An 11,246-nucleotide genomic window follows, 5' to 3' on the forward strand; every position below is an offset into this window, starting at 1 on the left:
CAGTTTGGGCCCAAAACCTTCAGATGTCTGCTTACAAGCTGAGGAAGATGGATGGATTTTATTGTTCAACATAACATAAAAAAGTACATCCAAGAAAATGAAAACATCCTAACCAGAAGAAAATTAAAGTTTTGAAATGACCTAGCAAGAGTTCAGAGGGAAATCTGCAGGGTCACCTGGAGAGGGCGGCGGGCAGGAGGTGTTGTCACACTCTGAGAGATTTGGAGAACATTTGCAAAGTAGGTAGGACAAATATTTCCAGTTCAAGATGTGACACTGATAGACTCCAACCAAAGATGACTGACTGCTGAAATTTATTAAAAGGTGCTTCCAAAAAAGCATATGCAGTAAGATCATTATTGCTGGATTTTTTATATTTATAAACTGATTAGTTTGTTTTAAAGTTGGAAAAACTGGATAAAGGCCTCAGTAACAATAGCAAACATTTTCTTAAATCACAAACTAGCCATTTTAGCCACATAAATGGCTTGTTACCTGGTGTCTGTGTAACCAATGAATAGAATTTACTCGGGTTCAGATAGCAGTTTAATATCAACCAGTTCTGTTTATTACAAAAGCTCTGGATTGAAACACATCCAACTTCATCATACTTTCAGCATAAAACTTTTCCAGTACAAAAAATAATAATAATTCACTCTAGCACTTTGAAACACTAACCGTGCAGGACAAATAATATATTGTCTTTAGTAAAAAAAAAAAATAATAACGCTGGCCAGCAAAAAAAATCATTTATATAGAGCTCTATATGTGTGTGGTGCATACGAAACAAAATAAGATGATCAGGGTTGTCCTAGCTGGAAACGACCACCAGGAACGATGATGGCAGATGCACTCCTCCACTGATGCAAGAAAAGGCTCAACGTCTCTGTCCTTCGCATCCACAGGTAAACCTCAGCCGTCTTCCCGTCTAGCAGGAAAGCATATTAGCAGGCATAAAAATCAGGTGCAGTGCAGAATGTGAAAGCTGCCGTAAAGTGACGTCGCGCTTAACCCTTAAAGGGACACTACCTACAAAACTGAAACAATACTAGTATGACAGTAAACCCTCATGCCACACAGACATATAAACAAAACACAAACACAAACAAAAGTGCAACTGGGTTACATCTGCAAAGCTTAATGACTGCTGATAGGGAATTCAGCCATTAGCTTTCCGTTACACCTCCAACGGTCGTTGCCAGAAAATGCCAGAGAAAGTTCCGAGTTGGGCGGGGCCTAAAGCAGAGTTGTTCCTTATGGGGTAAGAACGATGTCATAAACAATGTGTATGTAAAGACGGTGTGTGCATATTAGTCAATAGTTGAGCATAAGTAAAATCCAAAAGAGGTATTGTATATTTTCTCTATAAGAATACAAAATAAAATGTTACAGCTTCAAGAAATTACAAACACAAAGTTCAAGTTTACAGTTGTGGTTTATTCTTTATGAATACAATATGCTATAACAGTTTGTGAATACGATTTCTTTTCTATGAGAATACGAATTTACATCAGCGACTTGGTGTCACGTGATCTCAGGCTGGTTAGTGGAGCACAAAGTTAGTCGATTCGCGTTGCGCATGCGCTGTCACACTCCTCACCGCCAGTAAACGTAATGCCGGAATGTGAGATAATTCAGTCTAAAAGGAATATTAGGAACAGAGGGGAAATAGGGGGGGTAAATCAAGAGTATTATAAATAAAGCATTGTTCTTATTTTCATGAAATATAAAACTAAAACATAGAATATAGTGGGTGGAGTTATACAATGATGTACAGTAGGTGGCGGTATGCACCTCTGAATATTTTAACATTACCTGGCTTTGTACCGTAGTTTCTTGGTCCGTCATCTTGGCACTAGTGTTGCTGCTTCTTCTTCTTCTTCTTCTGCTAGCGGTTCGCAACAAATTCAGAGGTGCATACTGCCACCTACTGTACATCATTGTATAATAATAATAATAATAATTTAATTCACCATTTACATACAGCTCAGAAGACAGAGAAAAAGAAAAAAGAGGAGAAAGAGCACCTACAGAACTAGCTCCTTAAATTGCAGCTGCAAGAGGCCAAAGAGAAATTAAATAAGAGAAAAAGTGATAAAACTGAAAATGTAATGTTAGCTGCAGCTGCATCTCCAGCAGCACACACTCACACACCTTTGACTGATCAGTGGCAAGGAGGGGGGTTACCCCTTCCTCCACCCTATTACAATTACAATTACAGGTACAGTGGCCCCGGTCGTGGAGGCGGATGGCATGTTGGTGGTCAGCGTGGTCGTGGTGGATGACGTGGAGCACCCAGAGGAAGGGGTGGAGCCAGCAGGGCACTGGGAGATGTGTGCTACAACTGCAGTCAGTCTGGACATGGGCCTGCCCCAACTGGGGGTCACAGCAGGGAGGACCAGGACTTACGGTCCCTCCTAATGCAGGTATGGCGCCTCCCCCATCCCAGCAGGGCCAGTATCCACAGATGGGTGGACAGATGGGTCTTACAGTCCATAATGACACATCCCTGAGGAGGACCAAGGCAGCGTGGGCACGGCAGACCCCATGTTGCCTGCAAAGGTGGGAGAGAACTGTCTGAATTTTTTAGTGGACACTGGAGCTACTTATTCCACCATAACACAGCAACCTCCTAAACTACTGCTCTCTACCAAGACTGTTTCTGTGATGGGCTTCTCAGGGGCTGCACAAATTCTGCCTGTGACTGTACCACTTCCTGTTCAGATTGGGACTCAGAGAGTAACTCACCCTTTTGTGTGTTCACCCAGCACACCTGTTAATTTGTTGGGCAGAGACTTATTAGTGAAGCTGGGAGCATCAGTGCTGTGTGGTACTGATGGGTTAATGGTAACTTTTCCAGATGGCTCCTCTTTGGCATGTGGACAAATCAGCATGGACAATATTTTTACAGCCAGTTGCAGAGGAATATGCAGACATCTACTGGGAACTGCTGACCGCACCTTCATCTCCAAGCAGCATCTTCTCTGTGTATCAGCTGTGGAAACCCTGGATTCAAAGTCTCTGCCCCTACACCTCTCCGCCTGACCCGCCCCATGTCACTCTGTTCTACGACCGTTGTCACACTGAATGGTACCAGGATTTGTTTAATGAAACAGTAGAAGGTAGGACATGGTTCATTTCATCCAAAAATATTTATGTGGCTCCTGAGGGTGTGGCTGCAACAGTTGATTTAACACCTGAACAAGCAGAATGGTATTTAATGTCAGATGAAGCTGTTCCTCATGTTCCTCTTTCTTTGCATCCTGAGCACCAAGCTAAGGAATTGGGAGGAGTGGTAAAGCGCTCTCTGGCAGCTGGGGACTGGCAGGACACCTCGGTCACCAACTTAAGGTATTCTAAAAGCACAGACATATAGTGTATAAAATGTTCAGCTACTGATGAAGTCCTGTTGCAGCATAAGATGCTCACACGTCATCATGGAAGAGAAAAAACAAATCATCCTCAAGCTCCAGCTCTTCTGCAGCACCTCCCCTCTCAGTTATGGGCTGAAGAGCCCACAGATGTAGGACTAACCCCCTGCGCCCCAGTCTCTTTTCAGGTTGCATCTCCCTCGCCTAGTTGGGTTCCACAGTATCCACACAAACAACAAGCTCAGGAAGGCATCAGAGACACCATTGAAGGCCTGAAGTCAGCAGGTGTGTTAGAACCCTGAGCCTCATCATGGAATACACCCATTCCTTCCTGTAGAGAAAAAAGGTACTGGAAAATACCGCATGGCACGTGATTTAAGAGCAATAAATTCAGTTCTGGTGACTCCTACTGTTCCTGTCCCAAATCTCTATGTTGCTTTCTCCAACCTTGAACCTTCACAGCAGTGGTACACATGTATTGATCTAGCTAATGCCTTTTTCTGTTTGCCATTAGCAGAAGAGTGCAGAGAAATTTTTTCGTTCACCTATTGTGGGGAGCAGCTGCGCTACACCCGTCTGCCACACGGGTTCGCCCTTTCACCAGATATATTTAATCAGGTTTTGAAAGATGTGTTACAGACTACCTACCACAGAACGTGACTCTCATTCAGTACGTGGACAACGTACTAGTGGCAGCATCCACAGCGGAGCTCTGTTTGCAGTCTACAGAACTCGCGCTAAGAAATCTGCATAAACATGGATTCAAGGTCAGTAAAAATAAACTACAAATAGCAAGGAAGCAAGTTTCCTTCCTGTGCAGAGTTATTACTGCAGGACGCACGAGCATGTCAGGTTCACATAAGCAAAGTATTTTAACACACCCTAAACCTCTTAGGGTGAAAGACATGCTGTCATTTTTGGGACTTACAGGCTACAGTAGGACCTACATCCCACGTTACACCGATCTCACACAGCCCCTCAGAGACCTAATTAGAGAACAGGGCATGTGATATCTCAATAATGTCCTTAATTGGACACAGGAAGCAGAGGAAGCCTTTATTGCGTTAAAGAAGCTTCTCTCCAACGTGGCAGAGCTGACGCTCCCAGACTACACCACACCATTTTATTTGGATGTTTCTGCAACAAAACTGGCAGTAAATTGAGTTTTGTTTCAGAAAAAAGGGGAAGAGAGGAGAGTGCTGATGTATGCTTCAGTAATGATGGATAACATGGAAAAACGCCACCCACAATGCACACAACATGCAGCAGGGTTGGCAAAATTAATTAAAAAAACAGCTCACTTAGTGATGAGACACCCTCTGAATGTTTTAACAACTCACAGTGTGGTGGCATATGTGAACTCTCAAAGTTTTACCATGACAGCTCTGAGACAACACAGGCTCAGCAAAATCTTGGAGGCACCCAACATAACCTACACTCACGAGGGAATCAACATGGCGGATGGAATAACACAGGGGGAACCACATCAATGTGAAGAGCTGGTTTGCAGGACAGAAAAGGTAAGATCAGATTTAGAAGCCAGCCCCCTTGAGGGACCACAGGTGAGACAGCTGTTCACAAATGATTGTTTTTTCAGGCATGACACAGAAGGACTATGCTGTCGTGGAGCAGACAGAATCAGGATTGATAACAATGGAAGCAAGAAGGTTGGTAGGACACGTTGGAGGTAGACAAATGCTGGAGAATCTGAAGGAGTGGTGGCATCCTTTTATGACAGACATGGTAAAACACTTTGTTAAATGCTGTAAAGTGTGTGGGCAATTCAACCCAAAGAAAACTTTGACACCATTGCAGGGAAAGTTTCCTTTAATCACAAGGCCCAGAAAGGAAATAATTATTGACTACACAGACATGGTGCAGTCAGTAAGAGGTTTCAGATATCTGCTTATGTGTGTGGATGCTTTCACAGGATGGCCAGAAGCATGGCCAGCGAAAAAGGAAGATAGCAAAACTGTGGTTAAATGTCTCATTAACCATTACATTCCCAGACACGGGTTTCCTGAAAAGATAAGGACTGACAATGGAAACTATTTTAAGAACCAGGAGCTGCAACAGGTGGAGTCCAGTTTGGGGCTGAAACACAAGTTTGGCTCAGTGTATCACCCTCAGTCCCAAGGAAAAGTTGAAAAATGACTCAAAACCTGAAAAACAAATTGGCTAAAATCTGTGCACAGACTAAATTATCATGGGTTGATGCATTACCTCTTGCTTTGATGTCAATCAGGTGTTCAGTGAACTCAACCACAGGATACACTCCATAGGAGCTGGAAACCGGAAGGAGTTTTCCAGGACCACGAGGAGCAGTTCTGACATCTGTTGGGACCCACAGCCATGGATTTCAACATTAAACTACGGTAAATACTTTTCTGGAACTTACAAAATAAATTGCTTTTAATAGACTTTCAGCACAACTTCAGAAGGGGGAAGGTAACAGAGGACTTCCCATGATGCCACTGCCCGCATAAAACCCCCACCTTCCCACAAGTCTTTCTCTTCCAATGGTGATCATCCGGTAGGGGAGACAAAGGGCGCTGATGTCTCTTTGCTGGCAAACAGACATAAACTCTTCAAACTGGATCCAAGAGTGTCATACGATCATCGATCATATGCAAAGTTAAGTATGAATGAAATACTGTCTGTGTATCCGGTATTTTCATTCATGAACGGGGGTAATTAAGGTACAAGCATTGCTTGACTTTCTCTCCGAGCCCTGTAGGAGCGGACTGGACGGTCCGCCCAGCAACAGCTCCGGAGCTAACCCTTTTGTTCAGAGCGAACGCACCTTCAACCCCCCGCAAAGCTACCGAGCTAACAGCTTGTTGCCTGTGGGTACTTTCTTCAAACTTCGCCCTTGGACAACGTTTCCTCACCACGGTTCATGAGGTTAAGTGTTTTGGGCAGAGACAGATTTAGAATGAAATGATCAAAACGTTTTTCATTTTATGAAGTTTTGTTTGTGTTGAACTCGGCTATCTTGGTGCTAGCAGGCTATCTGCAGCACATGTGTTCAGTTTTGTGTTCTGTTTGTGTGTTTTTAAAGTTAAGTCAAACTTTACTTGAAGGGTGATTTTAAACACAGAAGATTGATCATAACGCGCCGTCCGCACTTATGCATTTTAACCCTTTTATTAACGGTATTTTAAAGGTATGTGTTGATTCAGGTGCTAAGCTATCAGCTTCTTTGTTAGTTCAAATGCTAACCGGTAAGAACACGTGCTTGCTGCTAAAGAGTATTTAACAGAAAGGTTGTTAGTTTTCAAGCTAGTAAATAATAGTCCCTAAACATTATTTACTAGATTTGATAACTAAGTAAACACCATTAAGCCCCATTTCTCCAGAAAGATTTGGCTCTTTTCCAAAATACTCCCTTAATAATATTTCTTCAAATATTATTTCAATAAATAAAAGCAGCTAATTAGACACCGTTGAGAAATGGTCATCCATAAGGTTGGTTTTATTCAGCAGATCATTATTTAAAACATCATTTTATTAAAATAATATTTTATCTGATCTTGCATTGTGAATGGTTGTCTAAAGGTATGCTGATTATTGCTTAGGTTGGTTCCAAGACTAATTTAACTTAATTTCCAGATTCTTCAAGATAATCCTTGGTTCTCAAACATAAATACTGCATGGTAATGTTGCATCACTCTTTTTGGTCATGATTTCCAATCATCTTTAATCAACTTGTTTATATTGTACATAGCCCATTAGTCTTCCTTATTCTTTAATTCTGCTTGGTAGTTAGTTGGATTGTTTTAGCATTGTAAAGAGTTTGTTGATTGAAATATGTTTGTCTTTGAGTTGACTTAGTTTTGTTAATAAATTCTTGTATTTTAAGAAATTGAGTGAATTCATTCCATTTATGTGCAGAGTTTATGCTGTTCAATAATGTCAGAGCTTGGCTCATCCCTTTCTATTTTGTCCTAATACCATCGCCTTACTGGGCTGGTATTCACAGGACAACCCTTAACAGACTGAAATATTATGTGATAAAATATTAATATTAAATAATTTCAGATTCATAATTCCAACACATCTACAGGTGATAAACAGAATCTGTCACACAGACTATTTTTCTCAGCCACAGACGGTGGTGGAAACCTACAATAAGGTTCTGGGATCTGAGAGATCTACAGGAGAGCCAACAACACCCCAGGTCGAGTGGGTGTGATTGAAGGTCATCAAGCAAAAGTGGGTGGAGCCAAGGTTCACAGGACCGTACCAGGTGACAGAGAGGACATCCCACGCAGTGAGGCTGAAGGGCAAAGAAGACGTGGTTTCATTGGAGCCAGTGCGCCGAGGCACCGGAACCACGGAGACCCCTGGAGGAGATTGGAGGAAACAGCTTCATCAATAATCCCCTGAGCTGTCAGACAACTAGGCAGTCTACCTTAGTTGTTGAAGAAAGAAGACCAACAGACACCAGCGCACAAGATGTCACCTGTATAAGGGACCAACGAACAGCGAGACTGCTCCACCCAGAGGACAAAAGGACGAGAGAAGACAAGAAAAAATAAAAATTTTCAATTTATGGTTTTTACTTAAAAGTTATATTTTATGTTATTGCATTTTTACTCTTTTATTATATTCATCTATTGTTGTGCTTACTGTTCAGGGGCCATAAGGATTGTAGTGATTGAACCCAGACATTGTTTTTAATTAAGAAACACAGTTAATTAATCAGACTGAGAAGACATCCTCCACTTAGAAGGGGTCAAGACATCCCTGCTGAGGATCAGAAGGTTTTAAGCACCCTAAGACTACAGAAGCAGGAAATGCAATAGTCCTCAGGCAAAGGTAAGGCAGAGGCAGCAGGGCCTAAAGCATAGTTAATGTAAAAAAATCCTTCTGTCCCCTCTGGAGTAAGAGGTGTATATTGATATTGCTTTAATTCATTTTTATCTTCTCTCTGAAAGAATTAAGTAAAGTTCACAGGATGATTCAATTTCAGCGAGTTCCATTGCATTGTCGGTTCCAGCATGCTTAATTACAGTACTAGCGGCCGCACTAATAACCAAAACGGAGGGGACCGGTGGGAGCACCAAAACTAAACAGCCCCCTGCTATAATTATGCGCAGCCCGTCTGACCCTTATGACGCCAAATTGACCATTCCTGCTAATACTAAAGGAATCACGGTAGCACAACTTATGTAACATTAATTGTGGAACCAACCAGGTGGGTTGGCGTGGTTATGACGTCTATATGTGTGTGTTGAAAGGCCACTCCAGTGAATTGTCTCAGAATCCGTGTGGAACACTGGACCAGACGGTTACACTCATCATTATGACCGCAGGAACAACTTAGGACAGCTGCAAAAGAATATATCCTTGATTAGAGCCACACCAACACCTGGTGGACCCGCAAACCCCCTCATATTCACCACTTGATATCTGACATATGTCCAACTCACCCCATGATCTCTTAAGACAATTAATGGGTATTATTTTGTTATAGGTGTCGACAAAGCAGGAAAAGACCCTAAAGGCATTATTAAGGTACAACTAGCATCACCTACTCCCGGTCCTGGGCCGTCTCTTGTCCATTATGTAGATGTACATACTGTGAAGGACCTTATAACATTGGAAACAGGATTTACTGAAGCTAACTTATGGCTAGAATGGATGGCTGAGACTGCTCAAGAAAATCATATGTCTGACTGTGCAGCTGCGAGACCCTCCCTTTACACTGAACCTGCTCCTCTGTACCCTTCTGATACTTGGGGCTATAACTGTATGCTAAATCTAACCAAGGCAGCTACACCCACTAACTGTACCACACTGGCTACTATTTTTCCACCCATTAACAATAAAACTCTCGCTGGACCATTTACCTCTTATAAAGGCAATGGAAGCTACAGATGTTTCAATTTTACATCTCCAAATGCTATAGTGCTTCTAGGTGAAATCCCACAGGATTGGTGTAACAGAATTGAACCTGGTTCAAACATTGGAAGGTGGGCTAGAGCTGGTTTATACTATTATTGTGGTGACAGGAGACTTTTGATTAGGATCCCTTAGGAAGCCTGGGGAGTGTGTGCTATGGTCAGATTACAGGCACCACTGATGTTAATTGGGGAAGTCATAAAAGGAACTAATAACACTCGTCTACCCTCTGTCCTAACAGCTCGGAGGCGCAGACATGTGTTAAAGAAGCGTGCAACTAACTCCTTTGGCCTCACGCAGAACTCTCCCACCTATATTGATGCAATTGGAGTGCCTAGAGGAGTCCCAGATGAGTATAAATTAGCAAATCAAGTAGCAGCCAGCTTTGAAAATATCCCCATAATCTCAGCGTTTATTCCAATAACTCCTAACAAGAATGTAGACCGCATTAATTATATTCATTACAATGTACTACGACTGGCCAACTTAACCCAGGATGCCGTTGAAGGTCTCTCAGAACAACTAGCCCCCACCTCTCTCATGGCCATACAAAACAGAATGGCATTGGATATGTTGCTAGCTGAAAAAGGGGGTGTCTGTGCCATATTTTGAGATATGTGTTGTACTTTTATCCCCAATAACACCGCTCCTGACGGATCTGTCACCCGAGTAAAACAATGCAGGAGGATTCAGGGATTGACAATGCATCGGAGCAATGGTTCACTGATATGTTTGGAAAATGGAAAGGTTTAATCATGTCATTAATGATTTCTATAGCTATTTTTGTTGCCATAATGGTTACCTGTGGTTGTTGCTGTGTACCACGCATCAGGGCTCTGATGGTTCGCTTCATCACTGCCACAATTGAGAAGGGGAGTGCTGAATCTAAACCTCCTACTTATCAGATGTGTGCTTTGACGGAGAAACGTCTGGGGTTGGCTGCACTCTATGTGGAGCAATCTCCTGGTGGAATCAAAAGGGGGGATTGTGGAAATATAAATGCCTTATTATTAGTAGCTAAAACTAAAATAAATTTGGGACTTTGCCATTTATAGATTATTATTAGGGGTTTTTAGTTATGCTTTTGATAGTTAGAAAAAAACCTTAACAGTAGCTTCTAGTGTGATCACACAATATGTGTTTATTATTCAAGGTTAAAGCTTGCAGGTGTTTCCTGTCTGTATCGTGAGAAGCTGGTAGTGTTGGGGAGGCATGGTACTCCTCTCTGTGCTGACCAAAACTCTGATAATTATTCCACCCCGAAACTTCCTGAAGTTGTGTGGGAAACAATTCTTAATTAAATGATGAAATGTATCTCTGTTTCTTTGATGCTGTTGCTGGGGAGACATCCACAGACAGAATGATTGTGTATGTAACTGGAAAAAAGGTGCTGCACAGCAACGAGGGGTATATGACGGAGTGAAGTGCAGCCCCAGTCAGACAACACACAGACGTTTCCAGGTACCAGTGTAAGTGTGTGTCTCCCTCTCTGAGGAAACGTACAACTGATCTCTGACTGAGGATTGTCCTTTGGGGTGCCAAATAAAAAGAGTCGGGGAGAGGTGAGGAGTAATGTAAGAGTTAACTGACGGCCAGTAAAGTTTTCCTACCTCGACACTAACCCAGCCTGGCTAATTAGCTAATATTAGCATCAGTATTGCTTCATCACCACAAAGCAGCAATAAGCATGTAAATACCTCACTAAGGTCTACCCCAGTAGGTTTAAAATTGCTTTATGTTTTAACTGGTAGAGAAAAGTTGAGTATTTGCAACTGAAGTAGAATTTAATTATTGGTTTTTCCTGAATATCTTCAGCTGGAAAAACAAAACTGTGGTATGAGTATATGAATCAGCTCTCAATGTGTTCTCAATAACAAATATCATTGGCAACCTAATTATTTTTGTAAGAAATATTTAAGCAGTAGCAGCATTGAAATAATTGTCCCTTTTGTTTTGAAACAAATGAAG

General features: G+C 42.1%; 1 long non-coding RNA gene across 1 annotated transcript; it reads left to right on the forward strand.

The window, feature by feature from the left end:
* Positions 1–3,211: 3,211 nt before the first annotated feature.
* Positions 3,212–6,324, forward strand: LOC124870528. The gene is made up of 3 exons (XR_007038797.1): positions 3,212–4,891; positions 4,969–5,038; positions 5,617–6,324. It is a non-coding gene; the product is annotated as an uncharacterized LOC124870528 (long non-coding RNA).
* Positions 6,325–11,246: the final 4,922 nt, after the last annotated feature.

Source organism: Girardinichthys multiradiatus, chromosome 6 (assembly GCF_021462225.1).
Source record: "Girardinichthys multiradiatus isolate DD_20200921_A chromosome 6, DD_fGirMul_XY1, whole genome shotgun sequence".
Taxonomy (NCBI): Eukaryota; Metazoa; Chordata; class Actinopteri; order Cyprinodontiformes; family Goodeidae; genus Girardinichthys; species Girardinichthys multiradiatus.